Source organism: Triturus cristatus, chromosome 5_1, assembly GCF_964204655.1.
Source record: "Triturus cristatus chromosome 5_1, aTriCri1.1, whole genome shotgun sequence".
In the NCBI taxonomy this organism is placed as follows: domain Eukaryota; kingdom Metazoa; phylum Chordata; class Amphibia; order Caudata; family Salamandridae; genus Triturus; species Triturus cristatus.
Genome location: NC_140587.1, coordinates 922,118,876 through 922,134,779, shown reverse-complemented (window position 1 = coordinate 922,134,779; position 15,904 = coordinate 922,118,876). Strand labels below are relative to the sequence as shown.

Sequence of the window (15,904 nt, the reverse complement as noted above, 5' to 3'; positions counted from 1 at the left end):
GCATTAACCTATTTTTTTTAGGAGAAAACCCTCTTTAGAAACTTTTTTGCTGATAAGTATATCCCTAAAGTTTAGCAGATGTAAGAAAACACACAACTAAGCGAAGCTGTAAAGTTTTGCACTTTATGCAAAACGTTGCTGCTAGAATTGTAATCTCGCAAAACTCATAGTTAGTTTGCAGGTCTTAATGTGGATTTCTTGGTGCGTGTATCATATCCTGCAAGTGCATTTCCTTCCATTTGTGCTCACTGTAGCTGGAAGCATTGTTCTCGGTAGATTTGTTCTATAATCTGCTTTTCGGCTTTATTACCTTCCACTGGAAAGGCATTCAAGATTTAAAGGTTAATCAAGGGCCAGAAATGGGTTCCGTTTCCGCGGGTGGGGGAATTGGTAGCTCTACTTCCGGTTTTCCATGGTTGCCCTTCTCTGGGAATCAGTGTCAGTCTGAGCACAGTGACACAGATACCTAAGGTTACTCTCCCTAGTAATTCTAATGCCCTTCACTCATTCTATCAATAGCCACTATCAGTATATTCTGAACTGTATTCAGCTAAATAATATTTCTGCAACAATAGTGTTGTAGAGTGTTATGTAGTGTCAAAGGCTTGACACATATTTACTAGGTTCATACTCAAAATAGCTAATCAATAAGTAACTATTGAAATGTAACACCAAAATGTAGTTACTCATGGAATAGCTACTCCTCTATGTAGCTACGGAATCACCTCAACAACACACAGTCACTTGTGGAATAACTAACACTCATGGTTACTGAATTATAACATGAAATATAGCTACAGAAATGCTAGTATGCAAAATAGTTAAAATAATGTAATGAGTTTTAAATTATATCCTGACAAAATATATTATTCATGATAAATAGATAGATAGATGCCCTTTACGTATGTCAAATACATATAAATATATATATATGTATGTCTATATTTATATATGTATGTGTGTATATATATATATATTACTTATTTCCAGCTCACGGCCCGACTGACTCTTGCTCTTGGGGTTGAAACGTAAGCAGGGACTTGAGGGAGCCCCGAGGACACTTACCTGACCGGACCCCTTCTATCGGACACATCACTTTGAGTCCCACACAGCACCAGTCCACTGCGACGTGTATTCCAACACAGGTTCCCCGCGCAACATCTTCCCAAAAAAGTGAACTCTGGGATTTGTAGTCAGCACTAGGCTACAACTGATGGGCGATCACGTGACCCGGGGTGATCAGTGCTTGCACCAATTGGAGTACTGTGGGACTAATTTAAACGTTGATGTGACAGCATCCGGACGATAGCGCATCTGAGGAAGGCTATTTAAAGCCGAAATGCATTATGCCCAGCAAAAGGTTCAATAAAGAGCTTCCAGAGGAATTTCCCTGTGTGGCCTCTTCCCTCTTGGTTCAGGAGGGTTCTGTGGGATATTTTTACGCCAGCCAGAGGCGTGTCAAGGGGCCCCGTTCCATAAGTAGGCTGGAGCCTTACTGGAATCTGCAGTCGTCTTTTCTTGCCAAGGTATTGGCACAGCTCCAGCCCGCCTCAGTGAACAAGTAAAGTAAGGGCTGCTGCCAGGTTGCAGATCGTCATTGCACGAGGAGTTGGTTTTACTCATTTCCAGCTCACGGCCCGACAAACTCTTGCTCTTGGGGCTGAAACGTAAGCGGGGACTCGAGGAAGCCCCGAGGACACTTACCTGACCGGACCCCTTCTATCGGACACATCACGTCGAGTCCCACACAGCACCAGTCCACTGCGACGAGTATTCCAACACAGGTTCCCTGCGCAACATCTTCCCAAAAAAAGTGAACTCTGGGAATTGTAGTCACCACTAGGCTACAACTGATGGGCGATCACGTGACCCAGGGTGAACAGTGCTTGCACCAATTGGAGTGTTGTGGGACTAATTTAAATGTTGATGTGACAGCATCCGGAGATAGCGGCATCTGAGGAAGGCTATTTAAAGCCGAAATGCATTATGCCCAGCAAAAGGTCCAATAATATATATATATATATATATTCACTGAAAAAACCATAGGTTTCACACATGTTATAGTTAGCTGGACATTTCACTCGTAAAAAACCATTGAAATTCCCCCGTTATAGTTAGTTCAGGTAACTATAACTCGCGCGACTGCAATCCACTGCTGATGACGTCACATATTATATCACTGTATTCACTAAGATACTGTTAATAAGTCAGTTATACAATTAATTTTACAAGAAAAAACATCCATTTAGACACTTATTTACCCGTTTATTCTTCCATTAAGCTTTAGATATACATATATAAAAAATATTTATTTTACAGAAAGACACATATTCACTGGATGATGTCATCAGTGATGTAATATGTGACGTCATCAGCAGGCGATTGCGGTCGCGCGAGTTATAGTTACCTGAACTAACTATAACGGGGGAATTTCAATGGTTTTTTACGAGTGAAATGACCAGCTAACTATAACATGTGTGAAACCTATGGTTTTTTCAGTGAATTTGCAAGGTTTTTTAAATGCTAATTCCTAACTATAACGTGTGTGAAACCTATGGTTTTTTAAGTGAATTTGTACGGTTTTTTAAATGCTAAGTTATGTATGTATTATTTTATTTTATTTTTTCTAAGGTTTTTCACCGTGTGCGCACCCCGCGATTTAAAAAAAAAAATTGAATTGAATTTCCAAGGTTTTTAAAATGATAATTCCTAACAATAACGTCCCTGAAACCTTTGTTTTTTTCAGTGAATTACTAAGGTTATTAAATGCTAATTCCGAACTATAACGTCCCTGTAACCTTTGGTTTTTTATGTGAATATATATATATATATATATATATATATATATATATATATATATATGTATGTGTGTGTGTGTGTGTGTGTGTGTGTGTGTGTGTGAACATGTGGCATAGGTATATCTGTATCAATAGCATATATATATTGCAAAAAAAATATATATATATATATAGAGAGAGAGAGAGAGAGATAAGTAGAGTGTAATATGTTACTTATTACCTTTGTTAAGCATGTGGAGTGGACATGATGCCCCTCCCCTCATTCAAAAATGGTACGGAACAGCCTATTGTATTCTACACATCTGCATATATAGTTTACTCCATGGTATTTTTGATGTGTACTTATTTATTTAATCAAAGATATTTAACCAAAGCCAGAATGCAAGGGGATACATTTGTGCAGTATGATGAACTCACAGTGAAGAGACCTCGTGACTATTAGGGCAGTTGTTTCCCTATGTAATGTAATCATTAAATGCACTCTGTGACGCAGTGAAAAGTGCTTTTCTCATTTCAACTGATAGGTGCCTTCCTGCTCCACAAGGGCTGCAGGGGCTTACATTATGCCCTTGGGCAGTATTTAAAGAGTTAAAAAATTAAATATATGCAGGTTAAACTTGCGGGTCAATTTTTCCATCACATTTTCAAAGTTCAGCACAATATGATTGGCTGGATGAAGGCTGGAAAATATTTTTGTGGGTCATCTTGAGTTTCACCCTGTGCAATAAAAGTATTAAACAGCTTTCAAAGATTTCAAGTACCTGGGGTCCCCCTCCCTACTATGGGGTCAGAAGTTAGCTTGAGTGTTGCTGCACTCTACACTCATAGCACTCCAGGGGTGGGCCAGGGACCCTGGAGCATTGTGCCCACTCACTGCCCACATCCCATGCCCATGTCCCGTAGGGAGCCACCATAGCTAACCATAGGCAAGAAGGAACACAGCTGGCATCTTCTGTGCCAGCTACTGCCGCAGGGCTATATCTCAGGGAACCAGTGTGGCAGATGGAGCTGTGTAACTTCACCCACAACCCCCATTGGAGTTTGCCTTCAGGTGCCTGCTTGGAGCCAGGCACCTGTTCTTAAAAATGATTGAGAACATATGAAAAAGACAGAGAAGAAGTTGACGGTCGACAGCACATGTGAGGAAATGCAGTGGGTCCAAATATTTGTGTGAGAACCTCACCCCATACAGCCCTAGGGGTGGTCATATCAAAATTTGCGTTTTAAACTTGTGGTGACCCAGTAGGCCTGACGTTTTATAAGTATGCCCCATTTTATTGTTTTTAGCCTAATTTGAGGATATTGTGGACGCAGGGCCTGACCGTAGGCCATGCCTTGAGACAGTGCTGCACACAGCCAAAGGTCGTGGCCATTGGGGGTTGGTCAATCCCACTGCTCATGGCCAAATGCCATGCGCACTGTGGTTTAGGTAGCCATGGTTGGTTCAGTGTATGGCCTGGTCGCAACGTATGTTTTGCAGACATCTCTCTCTAACTGCTTTTAACCACTTTAAAAATACATTATGCCTCGAATTACCTTAAACTCACTCCTCCCCTCACATTTTCAACCCAGTGATTTCATACAGCATTAACATCTTAATGCTCATTTACTTCAACCTGCTTTTCAGAAAAGACTTTAACTTAGCCGCTCCTACAAAATGTTGTTCGGGAGTGCCTCACTTTTGTCATAAATTCAGAATGTTATCACACTAGTTGTTAATTATAACTTTATGGTAAAGCTGCAGTTGATCACTATGGAGTTAAATGACAGGTCACTGCTGATGTTGAAATTTCATGTTTCAGTCTGCATGTCAGATTATTTTAATGACATGGATCAAAGTGATATTTGAGAACTCAGAAAAGGTGTCCTCATTTTAGTTTTCTAGAACATTAACCATAATTTCTGTGACTACATATTTTTTGTGTTTTACAGCTTAGGTACTTTGATTCAATCAAGCTTTGGCTTTTTAAATGAATAGATAGATAGATAGATAGATAGATAGATAGATAGATAGATAGATAGATAGATAGATAGATAGATAGATAGATAGATAGATAGATAGATAGATAGATAGATAGATAGATAGATAGATAGATAGATAGATAGATAGATAGATTTACTATTCTTAACTCTCTTTACCTTGACAATTCACATGGAACAGGAGTTAAGAACAGTTAACCTATACTTACTGATAAGTGCTTACCTTCACGATAAGGTGAAAGTGGATATTCTGGCTATTATAAAATTGCAGAATGATATTTAACACTCAACATTGTGACATTCATTCTATTTCAGCTTTCTGGTTTACAGGTTTGACCTTTATTTCTGACTCCCTCTGAGCTTCCAAACCTATGGGCAGATTTACAATAACTGACGCATCCCCAGTTATTGTGCGTCACGGCTCCGCCACCATGGATGCGCCGCATTTACAATGCGGCGCACCATGGGGCCAAAAACGGACAGATGCGTGACGCATCTGTGCCGTAAAGGCAGCTCATTGCTGGAGTTGCGTCGCAAGCGCGACGCAGCTCCAGCAAGGCTCTGGGGTGCCCTATCTTCACAATGCTGCGTCAATCCTTACGCCTGCTTCAAGCAGGCGCAGGGTTTTGATGCAGCATTGGCTCTAAAGTGACAGAGTGAAATCTTGTAGATTTCACTCGGCCACTTTTAAGAGGCGTTCCTGCGATGGAACGCCCCCCCCCCCCCCCCCTGCGCTGGAACGCCTACTTCTGGCGCAGGGCTTTACAACGTGACGCATCTCCCAGATGCGTCACGTTGTAAATACCCCGCAGCATGACCCTGGTTTTGCGCAGCCGCTGCGTCACAAAAGTGACGCAACGGCGGCGTAAGAGAGGCGCAAGGGGCTTGTAAATCTGCCCCCTAGATTTTCAGGGTGTGGGGCTACTAGATATTACTCACCTTCTGATGCATTGTCATGCTCACTCACACGCTCATGAAAAGTGCTCATGAAAAGGGCCAGGAGTGATGCCTCCATGCCAGCTCTTCATGAATAATCGATATGATTCTAAACCGAACACAATTACATAGTCAGTGGTTACCCTAAACATGTGCATTGGATCTTGTCCTCCTGGCCTTGTGATGGAAACCCCTCTGCTTTCATCCTTGCACATTGCCCATTATGTTCACAAAGTGGGGTTACACATTAAAAAGCCTTTTTCTTCTGAAGCAAAAGAAGGAATATGAGACATCCCTGGACTCAGCTTAGATGGACAAATTGGATCATGTTACCGCGGATTGGATATTTTACAAAGTGATGCAGAAGGAGTAGACAGATCAGACTAATTAGATTAGAATAATGTTCAATGAAGTCTGCCGATTAAAGTGAACGTCCACAGTCTGGGATTTACAGTCTTTAATTCCCATTTTTTCAGCTCTGTCCCATCTGTTATGGATCATTCTAAAACCGGACTTTATCTGTTTTGGTGATGACCTACATGTAACATCCTCACGCTTAAAATACAAAATATCGTGGCATTTACCTGATGAGGAAAAGCAAGTAGTTTGAAAAGCAGATGGCTAAATGATTAATGCCCTGACTGTGTACCCGTGCTACCATGGGACCCTTATAGGGACCTGAGAACCATTTTGCTGCCATTATGTGGGCATTTGATATGTTTTTTCGAACATGTATTTGTTTACAGAGCCAAAAGTACAAAAATGCCCATGCTTGTACCTGGTTTATGAAATGTTTTCAGAGGAACGCACCACTCCTCAGTCTAAACTGAAAGCATACCCAGGAGTACTTTAAATTACGCCCCTTTGCACTCTGTTTGGGCATGCTGCTTGAGATAGAAGAGCCTCCCCTCGAGGTATCTTCATTCAGCATGTATTAAGCAAGTAAAATACATCTGTGTTTGAGAAAAGTAGGGGAAACTGAAAGAATATTGTCATACATGCAGCTATTTTTCGTCTATGGAGGCAATATAGGGACCCTTCAAAATCAGTATGATCTGGGGGCTTGCCTTGGAGGGAGAAGAAGCCATGGCTCAATGAAGCATTCGGGGGAGAGGGGGGACCTCCTATTGTTAGTGTACTTTCTTTTCCACCCCACAACTTGATTATATAAATAAAAGGAAGGGCGGCACACAGTTTTCTCCTGCCCTGGGTGAAGTAACATTGTGCCTATTCTGAAGTGCACTTACAGCTTGTTAGAGTAAATTGGTGAACTGTGCTGGTAGCACCCTAGACACCCGCCTTGTGTTGTCTTTATTGTCTTGCTGTGGAATTAGTGCTTAATTTGAGACAGTGGTTTCCAGTGCTCAACACCAGCACTTAATCATCAACACAGGTACTTTTCATGAGCACCAGTTAAGGAGACTTTTGTTTACGGGGAGATTAACAGCTACATGCATCAACCATTTTTGCGAGTACAAACGGTGCGATTCGCAAAAATTGGCCGTTTGCGCCCGCAAAAAAGGCATTTGCGATGCATCAAGGTTCAAGGAACTCGCAATTTGAGAATTCACAATTAATTGCAATTTCTGAAATTGCGATTGCATTTAAGGAATCGCATTTTGCGATTCCTTACATGCAATGCAAGAACCACTTTAAAATAGCGATTTCGCTACTAAGGTGCGCAAATTACCATGAAGTTGAACTTGATGGTAATTTGCAAAAACTTTGAAAAAAGGACTTTACAAAGTTGTAGGTTACACACACACATGTGTGTGCGCAACATGTGTGCACAGAGCAATTTCAGGGGTGCAAAAGGGTGTCTTATGGACACCCTTGCACTCTTGAAATTGCGTGCGCAATTTGCGAGTACCTATTGGTACTCACAAATTGCGCATGCAATCTCCCATTCATTCCTATGGGCCTGTAGGGAAGGCATTTCTTATTTGTGACTCGCAATTTGCGAGTCTCAATTAAGGAATGTTTGGGTATCACTAATTTTATAGCGATTCCTACATGCATAGGCTTTTGCAATTCCTTAATTGCGATTCCTTAATAATCGCAATTAAGGAATCGCGAAAGACAACATTGATGCATGTACCAGAATGTGATTTGCCCAGATTCACAGGATGTTGAGCCGAGGCTCGAACGTGGTTCCCCAACTCCGAAGTCTGCAGCTCTGGCCATTATGCCACTTCCCCTCCCCACTTTCATGGTTAGTAATTGGTTCTGGTTTAGGTGGCGCTAACAGGAGAAATGGGCTGGTGCAAGCTGCTTCCTGACGAAAGCACTGGCACTTATGAACCACTGTGCACAACAGGCTGTAATGAAAACAATCTGTAGTCATGGGAGCAAAAAGAAGCAGAATCTTTTCATCTTAATCTCCTCCACAACCTCATTACTACATTAACCACTGTCCCTCTCCTGACCAGTTGCTCCAAAAAAATTGTTAGTTATCTCACATAGCAAGTCACTAGCTGTGGCATTGGTAAGCTGATGCAGTGCTTTTTTATTTATTTATTTTTATGTTTAAATGTATTTATTGGTATTTTCAATAAAACAATACAGTACATAGGCATATGCATTAACTCGCTGCACAATTCACAATTCCCACATGTCTTTATTTATTTTTTTAAGTGTTGCAGGCATATATAACACAAATGAAAGGCGAACAAAAAAGAAAACATGAGTTCACTTGCAAATGGCAAATATTGTGTTGTGGATTTGTGAGAGCAAGGGTGTATGTGCGCACCTGCTTTGTTTTACCCACAACCTCTTAAAAAACATTGCGAGTGGGATGGAGATTTCGGCAGGTGAAATTTGCAAAATAACGATCCCTAAGGTGTCATTATTCATCTGGTGTAATATGTAATGAGCTAATATAAGGCCGTTGGGCCTGATTCACAAACTGCTCTTTGTAGGACATTTTGTAGTACCTCAAATGTGCTACAAAACTTACTATAAAGTGCTATTTACAAACTGTACTTTAAAAAAAAAAAAATTACACTTTTTAGTAACTCGGGGTCTGATTCACAAAGGTTAATTTGTCTAAGTTTCCTTTTAAGGAATTCACAAAGCAATTTTACGAGTAGGATCTTCATGATTGTCTATCTTTTTATGTGCAGAGTCTCCTCTAGGACTACAGAGACTCTGCAGTCGTAAAGATACTACTCGTAAAATTCTTTTGTGAATTCCAAAAAGACATAAACTTATACAAAAGTGTAAGTTTACCTTTTTGAATCACGCCCTTACATTTTTGCACTAAGTTCCTACCTCCATTATTTTCTATGGGAGTGTGTTGCAGTACCAGTGGATGGCCCTGTGAGTACTGCTCACAGTGCTTACTACAAAAGTGTACGTTAGTACAACAGTGCAGTTTGTTAATGCTGAAAAGCAGGAAATTTACCCAAAAGTGTAAACTTACTCAAAAGTGTAAATTACCTTTTTGAATCAGGCCCTTTGTGCGTAAATTATAATTATTAATTGCTGTTTTTAATTCAATCGTTTTTTTTTTAGTTTAGGACATCTTTCGTAAAATTGCAAACTTCTCCAACAAATGTTGGGTTTCTTGTAAATTCTTTAAATCTTCTCAAGCCCTGGAAGTCAGACTCCTCCAAACATATTTCCTAGACTCTGAAATAGTGTGGCAGTAACATTATGCATTGTTAAACTATTTCAATTTGATTTTGCAGCATGCCTGCACCACTCATTTGTATTGTTTAAACTCCATTGTGAATATTAAATTGCATATCAATAAAAAGAAACATTCTCTCGCATTTCCCTCTCAAAGGCCCCAGCACTTACTCACCCATAGAGACCCCTCCAATTTTCAGTCCTCTAAAGATGAGCCATCATTCTTCCTCTTCTTCCGTTTGTCCTTTCGGAGATGTGTGATACCAGTTTTGGCATCTGTACTTGAGTAAGTGGATGAGGTGTGAAGAATATCAGGAAGAGAGGATCCTTGTAAGTGAACAAGTGACACCTCTTTGCAGAGACTGAGCGTTATAATGTCAAGAGAGCTGCCTGCGGTGAGTAGTTTGGTAACGTTTATGTGCGCATCGATAAGGCTCACAAGAGTTACTTCATATAATTGTGCCTCCACAACTGAGGCACAGCAAGAATGGCAGGCGTTGGTGTTCAGGATTTAAGAAAACAGCATGTGTACTTGCAAATGAAATCTGGTTAGCTCAGTGGAAGGAAGAAAGCTTTTTTGAAACGAAATGAGGAAATGATATTCCGGAGCACAAACTCTCTTGCCAAAGCATGCAAGTTATTTCATGTCCTCAGGAGGCAGGAGAGCTGAAGTGCCAAAATAAGGGTGAAACTGAATGGTCGAATTGCTGTGAGAGAGGTCTGGTCAAGAGAGAAGGTATTTCATATTAAAGATCCAGAAAGATGTCTACAGGAATATCCTTGTTTTGTGAGGTAGAATGATCCAAACACAATGGGTCAGGTGTTAATAGGTGTAAGATATCAAAGCAAAGAAGGCGGGACATTAAAAAAATGTGCAAAGGAGAACATGGGTTTATTTCTAAAGCAAGCTCATTCCAGAGAATCAAAATGGCCTTTTCATCACAAATGACCAGCCGTTATCCACTCACATGCATCTGCAATATCTGATATAAAAAGCTGGCCATGAGAATGTGAGGATCTAGAAAAGATTATCCTATGTCTAAAATGTTTCCGGTGGAGAAAAAGAGTCAAACCTTTCAAAAGTGGTCTAAGTAGATTCTCATCTTAATTACAGAAGGCAAACTTACATGGCATTTGGAGATGTGGCCATGAGAGCCCTGGTGGATGAGAAGGTAGATACTGTAGTGTTGTGTGAGTTTGCAATGACAGAACCCTTGTGGGTCCTGATGGTCTTCGTAGAACTGTGACGTAAGCATTAGAGTGTGTAGTGAAATTAATGCAGGTTTAGAATGTTGGGTACGCAGTTACATGCAGAAGAATAAAGACGTGGTATACTAAGCTCTATGTGCGGTGTAGTCATTGGTCAGTACCCGGGCTGGGGAGGATGCTACAGTTGGCGACGCGATAGGGGATAAGTAACCCGTAGATCAACAGTGCTCTTCCAAAGAGTTTGTTGTGGCCCTGAAAACTGCTTCTGCGTGCCATGGGTGCCCCCTTCGAAGTGCAGAATCAACTTTTGGCGTATGTGGAGTCAAAGCTCTATCCCAGTTTGTGTAAAGCATTTGAAGATAGCGGAAGCTCCACTGAGTAGTTTACTCGTCGTTGGCTGAGAACCTGCTAGGAAGGCTGCAAAGAGAGGTACTACACTTCTACACAACTCAAAGTCATATATCATCCTGAGTGATAACACTATAGGCGGATGCAACCAGGTTTTGAAAGAGCAGCAAATAGCGACGGCAATTTGCAAGATAATACTTCAAACAGAATCTCTGTGAGGCAGAGATCAACCAGGTGTCAGACAGCACAAAAAGACGCCTGAAGGCAAAGTGATACAAGAAAAGGTAATATACTTACCAATACTGATTAAAGAGAGCCATCATGCTACAGCGCTGGAGGGAGTGACCCCAAAGGAAGCTCCCAGGGTTGTACTTGCAGAGCCGTCCATACCAGAAGCAGCATGCCACCAAAGCGGCAGAGTGGGTCTCAGAACAACTCCTGAGGTCTCTGAAGTTCAGAAAGCCGAGATTGGCGATTAGAATCTTGAAAGTTTGCTTTTCCAATGGGAGACCAAGAAAGAGGTCACGTTTCTTGTCAGTATCACAGATGACTCAGAGGCCAGAACGTTGCAAGGCCGCAGAGATGGTTTGCAGAAACAAGATCACCAACCAGCGTCAGAAATAACACTATTCTCCACATCAGTAAGTGAAACCAATGGTTACAATGCCGCTGCCTTCTTGATGCCACCACCACAATTCGATACCATCAAAAAGCTGAATATTGGCCACAGTTGGACTGCCTGGATAGAGACATTGATGATTTCATTGATGCAATAGAAGAAGCAGATAACAAGAAGATTATCAAGTAACTTAGGAATCTTGCTGATGAAGGTGTGAAAGTCATAAAGAAAATGCAGTGAGCTGACGAAATTACACGCAGTCAAATCAAAGCAGCCTTGAATCTCAAATTCAATCCAATTCCGAAGGTAGATTACGAAAGGTACGTCTTCAGTCAAGAACAACAAAAAACTGATGGGACCATCAACAAATTTGCTGAGAGCTGGATATGCTCATCAAACACTGTAATTTCAATAAATGTAATGATGAGGAAGCAATATGCCTCAGAGTGATTGTCAGATGTTCAGCGAGTTCTCACGGCTGCTGTCTTGAATAAAGGGAAGAAACAAAGCAGGAGGGGGCACCCAATATTAACTTCTCCGAAAGGATAACCATCACTCTTCAGCAGCAAGCAGCTGTCCCATCTATGCAAATTGAGAGATTTTAAGATTCTCTGGTTGATGGCCAGATCATATTCTTGAAGATGGTGTGGCAAGATCAAGGATCAAATGCGTACGTGGTGAAGGTAGACCAGCATGCATAGTCAATATAGTTATTCTGGAATCCCCAAAAATGAGAGATCAGAGTGTTGTTGTGACCATAAGCAAAAGTGCATAGGAAGGTTTTGTGGGAAGGGCACAGGACCTGCTCAAAAGATGAAATGGCACCAGTCCCCTCCAATGATTAAGAATGCAAACTTTATTTCACTATCTTGCTGATGGAAAAGCATCAGCAGGGTTCAGATTGGTTCTGGATCATAGGCAGCTCAAAGTGTATAAGAAAAGTTCATTTTAAAATGGAGATGCTTTAGAGGTTGGAAGAACATGTGAATCCAGGGCAACGGAGTACAGCAGTAGACTTCAAAGATGCCTCGAATCACATGTCATTGCTTCTGAACAGGATAGTTCTTTGTTTAGTCAAGCACAAAAAAAGGTGATGGGAGGAATGTTTGCAATTTGTCTAACCGCTGGCAATCGCTTGGGGAAGCATTCCATTCAATCATTCGTTAGCCCACCAGGCCACCTCAGCTTGGACCCAGTCATATACAAATCAGTCTTAATCTTGCTACAAAAGAAACAGTCCAGCACTAACTGCCAGGCCAGGTCCTCCCTGAACCAGAACACAAGCAACCTGAGACCGGTTTCACCCTCATTGGGCCTCTTCAGTCAGGTGTAGCTTGGTTCCAATGTCAGCACGCAACCCACCTTTTGGCATACCCTTGCTACTTAGGGCGGTCGTGGGTTGCTTGTGTTGAATCCAAATTCTCAACTTTGTTATTTTTTACTTGTTTAACTAAAAAAACATAACAACTTAACTTGTATGGATGAACAGCTTATCAACATTTAACTTAATGATTTTTAGGGGAAATGTATTCCATATTATGAGCCTCATAAAAACTTTATTCTAGAGTAACTCAATCTTTATGGATGAATGAATGAATGAACAAATGCATTAACGTATGAATGAATGAACACGATCCGTTAGCAGGCGTTACACTAACAGATTATGGTACAGAAAGTTTAGATTTTTGATTGAGTTGATCCCATGAACTGATAGCAGTCAAATTGAGTTTGAGTTAGCAGAGAACAATGCTACCCTGATCTTCAACCAATTTACAAATGGTTCCACCCACCCTCAACCTATTGTTCACACATAGGATGGAAACATACAACTTTGAGTTAAATCCTTATAGTTGATATTACCACTCATTGCTTGTCTGTCTGACAAACATAATTCACAGCCCATGACCCCTCCCTCCCAAATTAACCACAATTTAGAGCCATTTGGGCTAGGCAGCTAACATTAATACAAGTAGTTTAAGGTTCCCAACACTGTCAAAAGACCTACAAAAGTAATTGGTCTGTTTAAATAAGGTCGACTCTAGATCTGCCAAGAAAAACGTTTCCATAATACATCCAGCACAGCGGGCAAAATACCAGCCCCCTTCATACGAAAAAACACTGGATCTAGGGCATCTTATACATCTTACAACTAAGAAATGGCTCCCACAAAGACACAAACAAGAGCCAGTCCATGATCTATAGGGAAGCTGATACAGGTCAGTGAAGCGGCCTAAAAGAATCTACTGCTGTGCACCAAAATAACTCCCTTCCCATCGAGAGGGAGATGTAACATCTTGCACAAGATAACCCACAAGTTAATAAAAATGTTCCATGTGCAACCAAAAAACATTGTAATATTATACCACCAGTCTTCAAACCAAAAATAAATGTTTGATACAAAAAGCAGCACAGTCCTGCTGTAGCCTAGTTTAGACCCTGAAGAAGGCAAACTCAGTTTCCAGTGACCTTTCTAGAGTTTAAACAATTTGTATGTCTCCTAGAGGGTTTTTGTTAATTTGGAACATTTTATAGCTTGCCTTTACCAAGATAGGCATTCGGGCACTTTATATTTAAACCAACTTACGACTAACAGGGTCTCAACAATTCTACTCTGATTATCAGGGTCATTCGTGCCGCAGTGCATTCTGTAGGGCTGCTGCTTATAGTTTCACCACAGTTCAGTATCTCACAACTACCCCGTTGTTAGCTCTCCAGCTACACAAAATATTCAGTCCATGCCTTTATATGTCAGCATATTATTATCTAGCTAAAAACATATCAAAAGCTCTCTATACTAAAAGACTTGCCTAGTGTGGACAGACTTGCTTCAAAACATCACCTGTGTCTTTTGTCAGTGTATTACTGGGGTCTGTCTGCTACCATTACATTACAGGAATTACATTAGGAGTTATTAGATCATGATACGTCATTAGATCATGGCCTTTCTACAGAAAAAGCCCCTGGGGCACTATGGTGGTACAACAAGCGCCTTCTGTAATACTGTAATACTGATAATGATTGTGCACATATAACTCCAGCGCTATCATGAGAGGGTGCTCCCTCATTTGCATGGGGACGTGGCCCCCGTGCAAATGAGGACATTTTGTTTGACTCTGTACCGTATTATGGACACAGACACAAAGGCCAAGAAGCTGTCACAAGGTGCTCTGAAAGTGCGCCACAAAAAGGTGGTGCAATGTCAGTGCGGCCCTTGATGGCACCCATTTTGAAAGGGGCAGAGGGGGTCCCATGGACCCCCCCAGACATCTTCTTGCAGACGGTTGCAGTCACACACTGCACCTGCTTTCAAGGGGATCTCTCTCTCCTCTTCAAAGTACAGGCGGCACGCCACCAGCACATTGAAACATGGAGCGGCTTGTAAACAGCTGCTCCATATTTCACAAGAATGTGCTTCCCCCAGGGCATTACAAGTTTGCAGTTGCCCTGTGAGCAGCATATTCTCTGTAATAGGGAGCACTCACCCTGTTTGTGCAGGGCAACTATTTAATGGTGCGCCATGGCACAATCAGGTAAAGAGCACCTTATGTGTAGTAATGGGCCAGAGTTCTTACATTGTAGCCACGTTTTCAGTATTTTACATTACAGGCCTTTAGTGTGCTGGTAAGTTAATTTTTATCGTTTTAATTGACTTAATTTTCATAGCATCTATAAATATATGTGTGTGTGTGTGTGTGTGTGTATATTTCGTATGTTATATTTGTGCTGTTTAATTGTTTATTTCTGATCTAACTGGATATTTTTCAAAATATTTGCAGAAAGAACGTTGTAACTGAAAGTGTTGCATAGATAATGTATTTGAAATATAATTTAATATTGTGAGAACTTGCAAAAACAATGAATTGTTCCAAGGCTGTTTAAGTATTATTTCTATTTTCACTACGGGGAAAAAATCTTGTGGTATTGTATATAAGGAAACATATAAAAAACTCAACATGGCTTCCGCTATCGTGAACAAGGGGACTGAATAGCGAAACACGTTGAGTTTTTGGTCGTGCGAAATAAAAGGACCAATACTAGCACTCTGAAAGTGTTTTGATACCTTTCTTTGGATCGATGGAAGGCAAGTATATATAGATCCTCTGCTTTTGTTTGTCTCGAAATAAATTGCTATCTTCATTACAACTCTGGAGGAGCTGGCTCTTTTTCCCGGGATCATTTGGGAATTCGAGTTTCTTTTCTTTCGTTTATATATATATATTACCTACTGGCGGTCGCCAGTAGGTAGTTATAGTTAGGACCTATTTTCCATAGGAAATCCGCAACATTCTATTCCTAATAACTTTGGCGCCGGTGGACGAATCTTCGCAAAATTTTCAAAACTTTTCACCAGCTCCGGTCCGCTCATATCCTGAAAGTCTCGGGG

The 15,904-nt window shown here is 41.1% G+C and overlaps 1 protein-coding gene across 1 annotated transcript in view; it reads left to right on the top strand.

Moving 5' to 3' along the window:
• Positions 1–15,904, top strand: part of FBXL7 (F-box and leucine rich repeat protein 7) — a 732,935-nt gene that overhangs the window by 161,376 nt on the left and 555,655 nt on the right. The window lies entirely within an intron of this gene.